The 12,047-nt window shown below is 42.6% G+C and overlaps 1 long non-coding RNA gene across 1 annotated transcript; it reads left to right on the plus strand.

The window, feature by feature from the left end:
• Positions 1–2,426: 2,426 nt before the first annotated feature.
• LOC132763685 (uncharacterized) lies at positions 2,427–11,794 on the plus strand. Its single transcript, XR_009630271.2, has 2 exons — positions 2,427–8,050; positions 8,165–11,794. It is a non-coding gene; the product is annotated as an uncharacterized lncRNA (long non-coding RNA).
• The last annotated feature ends 253 nt before the right edge of the window (positions 11,795–12,047 follow it).

The raw sequence follows: 12,047 nt of genomic DNA on the forward strand, positions 1-12,047 counted from the left end.
CTCACCTCCAGCTGTGTTGCTGTGGATTAATCTTCTCTGAAAGAATATGCCAAGACGCATAAGAGCTGAAGATACCAAATGACTTTATTGTTCAGAATACAAGAGTCTCACACTACTGCCTGTCTATATAGGCCTAGCTACAACACCATAAATCACTCAAAAGTTCTGGCAGATGGAGCTTGCCCCTTTCCACATTCTAAAGCCCACTTCTCCCCCACCTTGGGTCAATTGACTTTTATGGCTGATTCATGTGTCTTGTCCTCCCTTTTGGCCCATAGCCATGTGCTGTGTGTCGAATGGCATGAGATAGAGATCATGTCACCCATCCTTTTAAGCAACTGTAAACACCTCGCTTGTAGAAGTCAACAGGTTGCTCCAAAAGCCACGTTGTGACTTTGGAAATCAGAGTCTCAACATCTGAGAAATACTTTCCCTTCAAACATAACTTCCTTGTTGGAAAGAGGTGGACGTCCGATGGTGCAAGGTCAGGGGAATAAGGGTAATGTGGTCAAATTTCAAGCCAGAGGAGCATGCTTCTTCCATTTGGGCAACATGTGAGTTGTGAACTGGTGCATTGTCTTGCAGAAGGCAGACCCATTTCGTGAGCATGCCACATTGTCTCTTGGTTTTGATGGCCTCCCGCAATTTCCACAGCAGTGAAGGATAGTCTGCCCCAGTGATCATGGTCCCCTTTGCTAGGAAATCCATCAATCCTACTCCATGCTTATCCCAAAATACAGTGAGCATGACTTTACCTGCTGAGAGTTGGGCACGTGCCTTCTTTGGAGACGGAGAGTCATGATGCTTCCATTGCATCGACTGGACTTGAGTCTCAGGATCAGAGCGATGGACCCAGCTTTCACCCTGTGTGATTAGTTTGTTGAAAAGGTTCTCCTGGTTTCCATGGAACATCATTGTCAAGAAAGCCTGAGAGCATTCGACTCGTCCCTGCTTCTGGAAAGGTGTGAGCAGCTGGGGGACCCAGAGAGTAGATACCTTATGCATGAGAAGATGGTCTTGGATTATATTTTCCATGGACTCCACACTCATCTTGACATTTTGGGCAAGGTGGCAACTTTCCAAAATGGCGACCTCAGTTGCTGGAGCAATAGCAGAGTGGGGTAGCCCTGGAATTGGAGCTGTTTGCACCAAAGTCCAATCAGATTGGAATTGACGATGCCAGTTCCTGACTCCATCATATGATGGGGAATCCTCACCATAAACCTCTTTCATCTCATCGAATGCCTCCTCTGGTGTACGGCCTTTCAAACAAAGGAACTTGAGGACTGCTCTGTATTCCGCTGGGTCCATTCTCAAACCTCACACCACTTCAGCACCTCTAACATCAAGACCATTCTCCATCCTGAATTGTAAATTGGCAGGAAACCTATAGAGACTTAAAGCATTATACATGTGCAGTTTCAGCATCCTGTGCTAAATAGAAGTGGGTCAGGGCCAATCTTTCATGAATGCCCCTCATATATCATGTTTTATCTATCTACACTTGGTAACTTCCTAATATGGTGCTATTTTTCTCTCTCTCTCATAAAACAGCATAGCATAGAAAATAAGAAAGCTTAAGTTGCGGGGAAAGACCCTGCATAGCTTTCCAGATTGCTTAAAAACAGACCTCAAAATTGTGAGCTGGCAAATGTTACTGTATGGAAACTCTACATCATATTGTTTTTTTCTGAAGTGTATACTTGGTATAGTCAGGCTTGGCAAAATGAGATGCTTTCCTCTTTTTGTATTGTGTTGAGTTGGGAAGAAAACTTTTGAGTAGCACAAGATTTATTTGCTGTTTGTCTGGGATTGCGTATCTGGATGCATAAAGTGGTTTATAGCAATGCATTGTTGAAGGCTTTCACGGCTGCAAACACGAAGTTGCTGTGAGTTTTCCAGGCTGTCTGGCCATGTCCTGATATTTTGTCCACATCTGTGGCAGAGGTTGTAAGGTCTGTTGAAAACCGGGCAAGTGGGCTTTATTTATCTGTGGAACGTCCAAGGTGGGAGAAAGAACTCTTGTTTATTTGAGGCAAGTGTGAATGTTGCATTTGGCCAGCTTGATTAGCATTGAATGGCCTTGCAGCTTCAAAGCCTGGGTGTTTCCTGCCTGGGAGAATCCTTTGTTGGGCGGTGTTAGCTGGCCCTGATTGTTTTTCTTTTTTGAGTGCTGTTCTTTATTTACAGTCCTGATTTTGGGGTTTTTTTAATACTGGTAGTCAGATTATGTTCATTTTCATGGTTTCCTTTCTGTTGAAATTGTCCACATGCTTGTGGATTTCAGTGGCATCCTTTGTAGTCTGATTGTTTCAGTTAGGAAACAATGAGAGCCAACGAATCCCTCCCAAACAAGGATTCCCCCAGGTAGGAAGCAACCAGGCTTTGAAGCTGTAAGGCCATTCAGTGCTAATTAAGGTGGCCAATCACAACATTCTTACTTGCCTCAAACAGAGAAGAGTTCTTTCTCCCGCCCTGGACATCATTCCACAGATATATATCTACAGTCTCACGTGCCTAGTTTCCAGTTTCCCCTTTGCTTGAGCTTCCAGCTCATCACTTGCACGTCATAACTTGCTGCTTCTGCTCAAAGCCAATTGGACAGATGTAGGATTTATTTTTCCCTTCTTCGCTATACAAAACGGTGGGAACGAGTGACTCCTAGGAATCTAGTGACACCTCTGCCAAATCAGCAGTTTGAGAACATGTGAATGAATGTCTTGCTGACTTCCAAGCATATTTATTATTTTTATTTTTTAGTACATTGACATGTCTGAATCTGAGCCTCAGCTTTAGTCTTTGTATGATTCCCTAGGCTTCTCTAACAACTGTGAATCTTAACCCAAGAAGACGCATGTGGCTTTCCTTGTTTTGGAGTTTCCTAACCCTTTAGTGATGTTTTCTTTCCGTGAAGGCTTCTTGCATATTTGAAATGTATTTTTCTGTGGTTTAAACACTGAAAACACAGCTGTGGTTTTGCTTCGGATGGGTGGCTGGCATATAATGACTGGAGCTTGTGAACATCTATTCTGAAAAGTACTCTATTTGGGCTATATACACTTCTGGTTTTTCTTCTCCTGGTTTCCATTGATTGAGAGATGCATTTTCTGGCTTGCAGTGGTTTAAGGGCTTCAAAGTGTTGTTTGGTATTTTAATGAATCTAGCCAACTTGGAAAATAGAGTGTTGCCTTTTTTTTTCATTTCGGGTAATCAGGATTAGTGTAACTAACTGCACGCATGTTAAATCAGGTTTAAATTGCATCAGCCCTCTCATAAAGCTGCCCAAGAATCCTCCTTCTGCATCTCTAAAGTGAATGTTTCATTGTTGTTTCAACAACCAGAAACAAGAATCAGGATCCGAATGGTCACAGACAGCTTTTGTACAGTAGAGTCTCACTTATCCGACATACACGGACCAGCCGAACGTTGGATAAAAGAAAATGTTGGATAATACGCAGTCTTCTAATGTTGCTCCTACTGTTACCTAGAATACTAACTACAGGGACTCAAAGGGTTAAGGCAAGGCAATGCTTCAGGGCTAGAACGGCCCAACCGGAAGTGCCCGGATGTGGAAGAGGAGTGTGGAAATCACAGAGGGAAGGAGGGAGGACGCTTCCACTTCCGGTCCTGCCTCATTTCCCCTTTTCCTCTCTCCTACTCTTCCTTGTCTTGCTTTTTTCACTTATTGGGAATGGAGAGCGTTGGGGAAATTATTATTATTGTTATTATTATTATTATTATTATTATTATTGTATTTCTACCCCACCCATCTCCCTCCGAAGGGGAACTCAGGGTGGCCTCACACAAGCAACAAGCATCATATGATGCTATCATCATATAAACAATCAAAAATTACATTTAAAACAGTAAAAGTCATTAAAAAGCTATACAAATTCATTAAACAATAAATTAAACATGCCAGTTAAAACCAAGTCCAAATCAGGGTAAATCCAATGTTGCAGATACCCTAAGTTTTCTTGCCAATTGCCTAGTCCCAAAGCCAAGTCTTCAGTTGTCTTCTAAAGGACAGGAGGGAGGTGGCCAACCTGATGTCCTTAGGGAGAGAGTTCCACGGATGGGGGGGGGGGGGGGGCACTACCGAGAAGGCCCTATCTCTCGTCCCCACCAACCACATTTGCGAAAGTGGTGGGCCTCTCCTGACGATCTTAAACTTTGTGATGGTTTGTAACAGGAGATACGTTCGGACAGGTAATCTGGACCAGAACTGTTTTAAGGCTTTAAAAGTTAAAACCAGCACTTTGAATTGTGCTCGGAAGCTGATCAGCAGCCAGTGGAGCTGGCGTAACAGAGGAGTTGTACGCCGCTCCAGTGAGCAACCTGGCTGCTGACTGTTGGACTAGTTGAAGCTTCCGAGAAGTCTTCAAAGGCAGCCCCACGTAGGGAGCGTTGTAGTAGTCTATTTGGGATGTTGGAGGAAAAGAGGGGCATCGGATAAGAATGTCGGATAAGACGGAATGGCGGATAAGCAAAAGTCGGATAAGCGAGACTCTACTGCACTACATCTTTTCTCCCTGTTTAGTTGGGGATTTTGTAGGCCCCTATGGATCCTTTGGGTAGATTTAATCTCTGCTCTTGCAAAGACATACAAAGATACCATATATACTCAAGTGTAAGCCGACCCGAATATAAACCTAGACACCTAATTTAATCACAAAAAACTGGGAAAACATATTGACTCAAGTATAAGCCGAGGGTGGGAAATGCAGCAGCTACTGGTAAATTTCAAAATAAAAATAGATACCCATAAAATTACATTGATTGAGGCATCAATAGGTTAAATGTTTTTGAATATTTCCCATATTTCAAAGAAAAACAGTAAATTAGCTGGAGCTGACAGACAGGAGCTCTACCCGCTCCCTGGATTCAAACCACCAACCTTTCGGTCAGCAGTCCTGGCAGCACATGGGTTTATCTTTTGCTGAAATAGTCTTGCATTTGACAGACCTTCCACTAAAACCCAAGCCAGGCAGTTACAAATTGTCTCCTTTGGACTGGTGCTGTGGTGCCTTTAAAGCCAGTTGGTTTCTTCCATAGTATCCTGAATTAAAGAAGAAAGGGTCAATTAACTTTGTGTGGTCCCTGACTTTCCCCTACTGTGTTTGTCTTAAGAACTCTTCTCAGTTTATCAACTTGTTTGAGCTGGTTTCGGTTTACCAAAGAGTGACTTACCCAAAATTCTGCAGAGTTCCAATTTTACAGCTTTCAGGATCAAAAACCTTATATTGAGACTGTTAATAGCCTAATAGTGATTGACATCTTCCTCAGGCCAGTTTTGTTAGTTCGATGTCTTGCTCACTTGTGTCAATACGTTATTTATCCCTTCCTCCTGCTTCCTGGGGTTAAGAATTATTATCAAGCCATAATACAGTACTGTAAAGATCAGAGGGAGCTTCTTAGAACATGCAGGCAGGTCAGAGTGGAATCGAATCAGGACAAGTTAACGTACTTGTTTTATATCCAGTGGGATGTAAGCTTGGCTAAAGGATGCTTCACACAAGTCTCTCTCAGCACTTTTTGGCAGCAGGGCAGAGCAAGAAATCGGTTAAATCTCAGTCTTGAATGTGCATTGGGATGGACAACGTGTAGACCAAGCAATCTCAAAGTATGGACTAGGGGTGTTCATTAAAGATTTCCCCGGACCCACTTCCTGTGGACTGAGAACAATGAAACTTGGCCCAGTTCTGAGTCATTCTCTCCATCGGTGCCACACTTCTCCCATCTTTGTAAGCAAATGTAAACACCGTGCTTGTAGAAGTTGACAGGTTGTCCAAAAGCCACGTTGTGACTTTGGAAATCAGGGTCTCGTCATCTGAAAAAGGCTTGCCCTTGAAAAATAACTTCCTTGTTGGAAAGAGGTGGAAGTCCGATGGTGCGAGGGTGGGTGAGTAAGGGATGAAGTTGAATTTCAAAGCCACAGGAGCCATTTGGACAGCGTGTGAGTGGTGAACTGATGCATTGTCTTGCAGAAGGCAGACATCTTTGATGAGCATGCCACATTGTCTCTTGGTTTTGATGGCCTCCAGCAATGTCCACAGCAGTGAAGCCTAGTCTGCCCCAGTGATCATGGTCCCCTTTGCTAGGAAATCCATCCATACGTCTCTGTGCTGGTCCCAAAATACTGTGAGCATGACCTTGCCAGCCAAGAGTTGGGCATGTGCCTTCTTTGGAGGCGGTGAGTCGTGGTGCTTCTATTGCATTGACTGGACTTTAGTCTCAGGATCAGGGTGATGGATCCAGCTTTCCTCCTGTGTGATCAGTCTGTTGAAAAAGTCCTCCTGGTTTCTGTGGCACATCGCTGTCAATAGAACCTGAGAGCATACGATTCGTTCCTATTTCTGGAAATGTGTGAGCAGCCAGGGGACCCAGCAAGAGGATACCTTATGCATCTGAAGATGGTGTGGGATGGTTTTTCCACATACTCCACACATACAACTCCATGCTGGTCCGAAAATACTGTGAGCGTGACCTTGCCTGCCGAGAGTTGAGCACATGCCTTCTTTGGAGGCGGTGAGTCCTGATGCTTCCATTGCATCGACTGGACTTTAGTCCCATGATCAGAGTGATGGACCCAGCTTTCCTCCTGAGTGATGAGTCTGTTGAAAAAGTCCTCCTGGCTTCCATGGCATATCATTGTCAAGAGAGCGTGAGAGCATTTGACTCATTCTTGCTCCTGGAAAGGTGTGAGCAGCTGGGGGACCCAGCAAACGGATACTTTATGCATGTGAAGATGGTCTTGGGTGATTTTTTCCATGGACCCCACACTCATCTTGACATGTTGGGCTAGGTGGCAAATGGTTATGCGGCAGTTTTCCAAAATGGCGTCCACCACTTGCTGGATGGTGTGTTCCTCAATAGCAGAATCACCCCGGAATTAGAGCTCTTTCCACCGAAGTCCAGCCACATTGGAATTGACAATACCAATTCTTGACTCCATCATATGAAGGGGAATCAACACCATAAACCTCTTTCATCTCATCAGATGTCTCCTTTGGTGTACAACCTTTCAAGTCAAGGAACTTGAGGACTGCTCTGTATTCCAGTGGGTCCATTATCAAACCTCAAACCACTTTAGCACCTGTACCATCAAGACCGTTCTGAGTTGTAAATTGGCACATAACCTATAGTACACATGTGCAGTTTCAGTGTCCTGTGGTAAATAGAAGTGGGTCAGGAGACATCTTTAATGAACACCCCCCGTCCCCCCGTAAGAAACAAACAATACACTTCAAATTGAGATGCCGCAGCATCTAAACCGTGCCTTGTCACATCATGATCATAGGGTAATATCTCTGTATCAACTCAAAGTTCATCCCTTATGTTCATCCAGGTGTGAAGCATGCTGTGAACTATTTTCAATAATTTAGTGGGAAAGTGAAAACCTACAGATTGGTGAACAGTTTTAGGTTGGTCAATAATAATGCAGAAATTGAAGAAGCAGGGGTTTGAAACATTGGGTTGAAGTATGTGAATTTCTACAGATTGCTTCATAATTGAGTCTCTTAATCTACCTTTTAGCTATATAGACAATGTGAAAAAAAACCACCCAGCAACAGTGTCCTTTTTTTATTTTTACTTTCGGTGTTTTAACCTTCTATACAAACTGTGAAAAAGGAAATTTTATACTTCTTTGTGAACCTTTGTGGTTTGGAGCCGCGGTGGATTTCTTTTTCCTAACCGACTTACCTTCCATATAGTTTTTACTGAAGTTGTAAATAAACTCAAGATGATAGCTCTGTAAATAAGTGAGTTTTGAATAAATACAAAATTAGGCAGGCTGATTCTGTATTAAAGTGTGAATGCTTTTAGCGGCAGGAAGGATACTGTCTATTCACTGTTTGGACAGGATTTTACTGTAAGCCGAAGCCAGGGCTGATCCTCTCAAGAGGAAACTTGTGGGGTTGCAGTAGCCTTACATAGGGATGTTTTAGAGTATGGTGTATTCCTGTTGTGTTTTGCTCATTTGGGGTGTTGCAAACATAATGGGCCTGATTGGGGTCAGATTTCCGCATTGAAGCAAATCATGGTTTGTGTTGAATATGGTTCTCAACCTGTGGTTCCCCAGGTGTTTTGGCCTACAACTCCCAGAAATCCCAACTGTTAGGATTTCTGGGAGTTGAAGGCCAAAACATCTGGGGACCCACAGGTTGAGAACCACTGGCATAGGTGATGACCAAACAAATGATCGCATGAGTAATTCCATGCCAAGTGGTCTAAAAATTTTTTAAGTCCCCACCATCATGTTCTCCAATTTTGTTCAAATTTTAGCTGTAGTGCTAGTCAGGTTGTAAACTTACGTTTCCCAAAATGTGAGGTCTCTAACTGGTGGGGATTCTGGTTGCAGTATGATAACCAGTAATGGTTCAGTCATCCTGGACCAATGCAATATGTTATGCACACAAAATACAATACGTTGTGTATCTCCATTGCCATAGAAGCCACACCAAAACATCTGGAGACCCACAGGTAGGCAGTTGTGGAAGCAATCCCGAGACAAACCAGAGTTGCGATTTTGGACATCACAACAAATCATAGTTGAAATAGGCAACAACAACAAACCATGGTTTGTGATTAATTCATAGAGACTTCTCCTGCCTCATGTTCCAGTGGTTAAGACTGATAATGTGACAATATTAACTGTAGTTGAGACCCGTTCTTACTCAGTTTGAGAGTCCTGGTTAAGAATAATCATTAGGGCTATAACCTGGTTAAGTGTGATCAATTTTAAAATGAGATGGGCCACTCGACATTCGGCCTTTTATGTTATTCACATCTCAAGTGACACAGGTGAAGGCTTCTCCAAACACACTTCTTGAGTCTGAACACTCCTGGCCTAAATCTCTTTCTTTAGAAGTCTCTTAAAATTCCCAGACTCAACATCCAGAAGTCTTTTCATTGGTTTCTACATAAAATTAAGTTGTGATTTCAAATTACTCTTATTCGCTAACATGCAGATAGCAGATTTCTTTTTTAAGGGCTGGGAAAAGATGGTGTGGTTGAGCTTTACAGAAATGTATCTTGAATTATGTTTTGTTACCTATTTAGTTTACTGTGACTACGGACTTCTTTCTTTCTTTTGTCGTCATCTGAAGCAGGTTTCACATTGAAGCCACTGAAAAAGGGACTCAAATATGCAACACCTAATCTATTTTCTAAGGGAATTTTTTCCCCCTCGAATGGTGCTTTTAGACTGGTCAGGGTTATTTATTAAATTTTTTATATATTTTAAAACTATTTGGGAATTGTGTAAATCCTTTATATATATAAATATATATAAATCTATATATATGAATCTATTTAGTTCATGAATTGTAAACAACCGTAATACTCAGCAACTGGACCCCAAAAAGTTCAGTGAAGTCATTCAGATTGTTCAGAGTTTTTGGCAGTCATGCATCACTTCCAAGCAAACACGTTGACAGGTAGTTCAATGCACTCTTGTTTATACTGAACCTTCCCAAAAGCGGTGCATTAATCCAGATTCATATACATTAAGTTTATGCTCAAAGGTGCATTAATTCGCTCTGTGTCACTGCTCCAAACTGACGTCTGAGAGCATTCTCTCCTGTCCTGGAACAAAATAGATTTTGGTTGTATATAACCTGTTCGTGAAGGAATACAGGACATGGCTATCTCGCTGCTGGTACGCAACAGTGGTTTTCAAAACTATTTGGTGGTTGGTTGCTCCTTTGAAAGCTTAAGGTGAGCTTTCCAATGAGAAAACGCTTGAGTGTCCGACTGTTTTAATCTTCAGCCAGTAAGGAGAATTGTCAGCTGTGCGTTATGACATCCTCATGTCACAAAAGACCTGGCTGAAATGAAGAGTGCGTCTTAGAGCGGAGGTGGGCAGACATCAGGATGAAACATTCTTATGTTTTAGTTGGAAGTTTGGTGCCTGAGGCTCTATCTACCCTGCCAAGTAATGCAGCTTGAGCTAAATTATATGGTCAGTGTAGACTAGTGGTTCCCAAGCGGTGGTCCGTGGACCACCAGTGGTCTGCAAGAACGAAAATATGGTCCGCAGCCACACCAAACTACCCCGTTGCCTCGAAACCACACATAAATTAGAGCAACGGGTCTTGTGAAACCCTCTTATAGTGCCGAGGCAATGGGGATGTCAGGAGGAGAGAGGCTGACTAACTACAAACGATTAGTACTACCACATCAGCTCTAGATTATTAAATATGGCTTTCTGTGGGTGAGCAGATGGCCACTACTGGATGGCATATGTTCTGTGTCAGAAACTATTGCTGATGTGATCTATCCAATGCAGTTTTCTGAATCGGACCGCCAAATAACCAAACCGAATCTGAAGTTGACCAAAAACCGATTTGTAGCCCTTTTGGTACTCATGTTGGAGAGTGGTCCCTGATGAAGTGGTCCTTGGTCAAATGGTCCCTGGTCAAAGTGGTCCCTGATCAAAGTGGTTGTTGGTCAAAATGGTCCTTGGTCAAGCAGTCCCTGGTCAAAGGGATCCTTGGTCAAGTGGTCCCTGATCAAAGTGGTCATTGGTCAAGTGTTCCCTGGTCAAAGTGGTGCATGGTCAAGTGGACCCTGATCAAAGTGGTCGTTGGTCAAGTAGTCATTGGTCAAGTGGTCCCTGGTCAGAGGGATCCTTGGTCATGTGGTCCCTGATCAAAATGGTCCCTGGTCAATTGGTCCCTGATCAAAGTCGTCGTTGGTTAAGTAGTCCCTGGTCAAAGTGGTCCATGGTCAGAGTTGTCTCTGGTTGAAAAAAGATTGGGAACCATAGGTGTAGATACACATAGTGCTGTTCACACTGCATTATTTGGCAGTGTAGATCCATCCTCAGATGTCTCAGGCAAAAGCTAGTGTTTCATGAAGAGAGCCCTTTCCTTGGGCTGAGTGACGCAACTGCCTCAGGCAGCCAATGAGTGGGAAGGCAGGAATCGCAGCTCCTCGGCTATTTAGTCTGATCCTCTTGGACCTCTCCACCTTCTTGGAAGAGAGAGATTTGTGCCTCACAAACTTATCTTAAACCTCTGCTGCCATTTCATTGCCAGTGTTTTGTTGCCAGTCCAATCAGCTTCTGTACATGGAGGGAGTGTTTTGCGTGCTTTCTTGCCCTTGGACTTGGGCATGGAAACGTCTCAATGGGCACACACTTTGAAATTAGATAGCAGGGTAGTAAATGTATGTTAAGCCAAGACAGAAACTGAATTTGGAAGATGGGAAACCACTGGTCTACCGAGCAGCGAGTCTTTGGACTTTGCTGAAGGCTTTGTTTACACATCTTTTGATTGAACGAGAAAACTCACGACTGATTTGCATGGCTTTGTTTGCTTTCCCAGAGGGGGGAGAAAATAGTATTTTTAATCAAACTCTCGTTTGATGGCTCGCTTTTTGTTTTTCCTTGTGAATCTTTGAACACTTTGAATGACTTACCTCAGTGTCAATACCTTGCAATACAAAACCCGGTAACCTCACAAAACTCCACACTTCATCACGAAATGAAGTAAATGAAGCTAGCTAAAGCGGATGCTGTTCAAAGCAACTAACTTGCCATTAAGGATTATTTTATAGCATGGGATATTTTAAAGTATTTATTCCAAATGATATTTTACTCTTGTACTCAAGAATATTTTTTTTGGTTGTTGTTTCTAGATTTTTTGTGACATGAATATTTCAGTGCTGCTTTATTATGATTTTGTTTTTGTTCTGATGGGTTTCTTGTTCCTTGCTTGTAAATTGCCTTTTTTATGGTATAAGGTCAATGGGAATTGCTGTTTATAAATTAAAATGCTTCTGAAGCACACGTCGGCCTCCGTGTCTTGAGTTTATTTAGCTGAAATACTTATAATAATAATAATAATAATAATAATAATAATAACTTTATTTATACCCCGCTACCATCTCCCCAAGGGATTCGGTGTGGTTTACATGAGGCCGAGCCCACAATACATCAGTAAAAACAATAACAACAGTAATACAAATCAATACATAACTCATAATAAAAATAAGCAGTAAACATTAACAATAACACCACGACATTTAAAAACCTATGGCTG

The sequence above is a fragment of the Anolis sagrei genome, chromosome 11, assembly GCF_037176765.1.
Source record: "Anolis sagrei isolate rAnoSag1 chromosome 11, rAnoSag1.mat, whole genome shotgun sequence".
NCBI lineage: Eukaryota > Metazoa > Chordata > Lepidosauria > Squamata > Dactyloidae > Anolis > Anolis sagrei.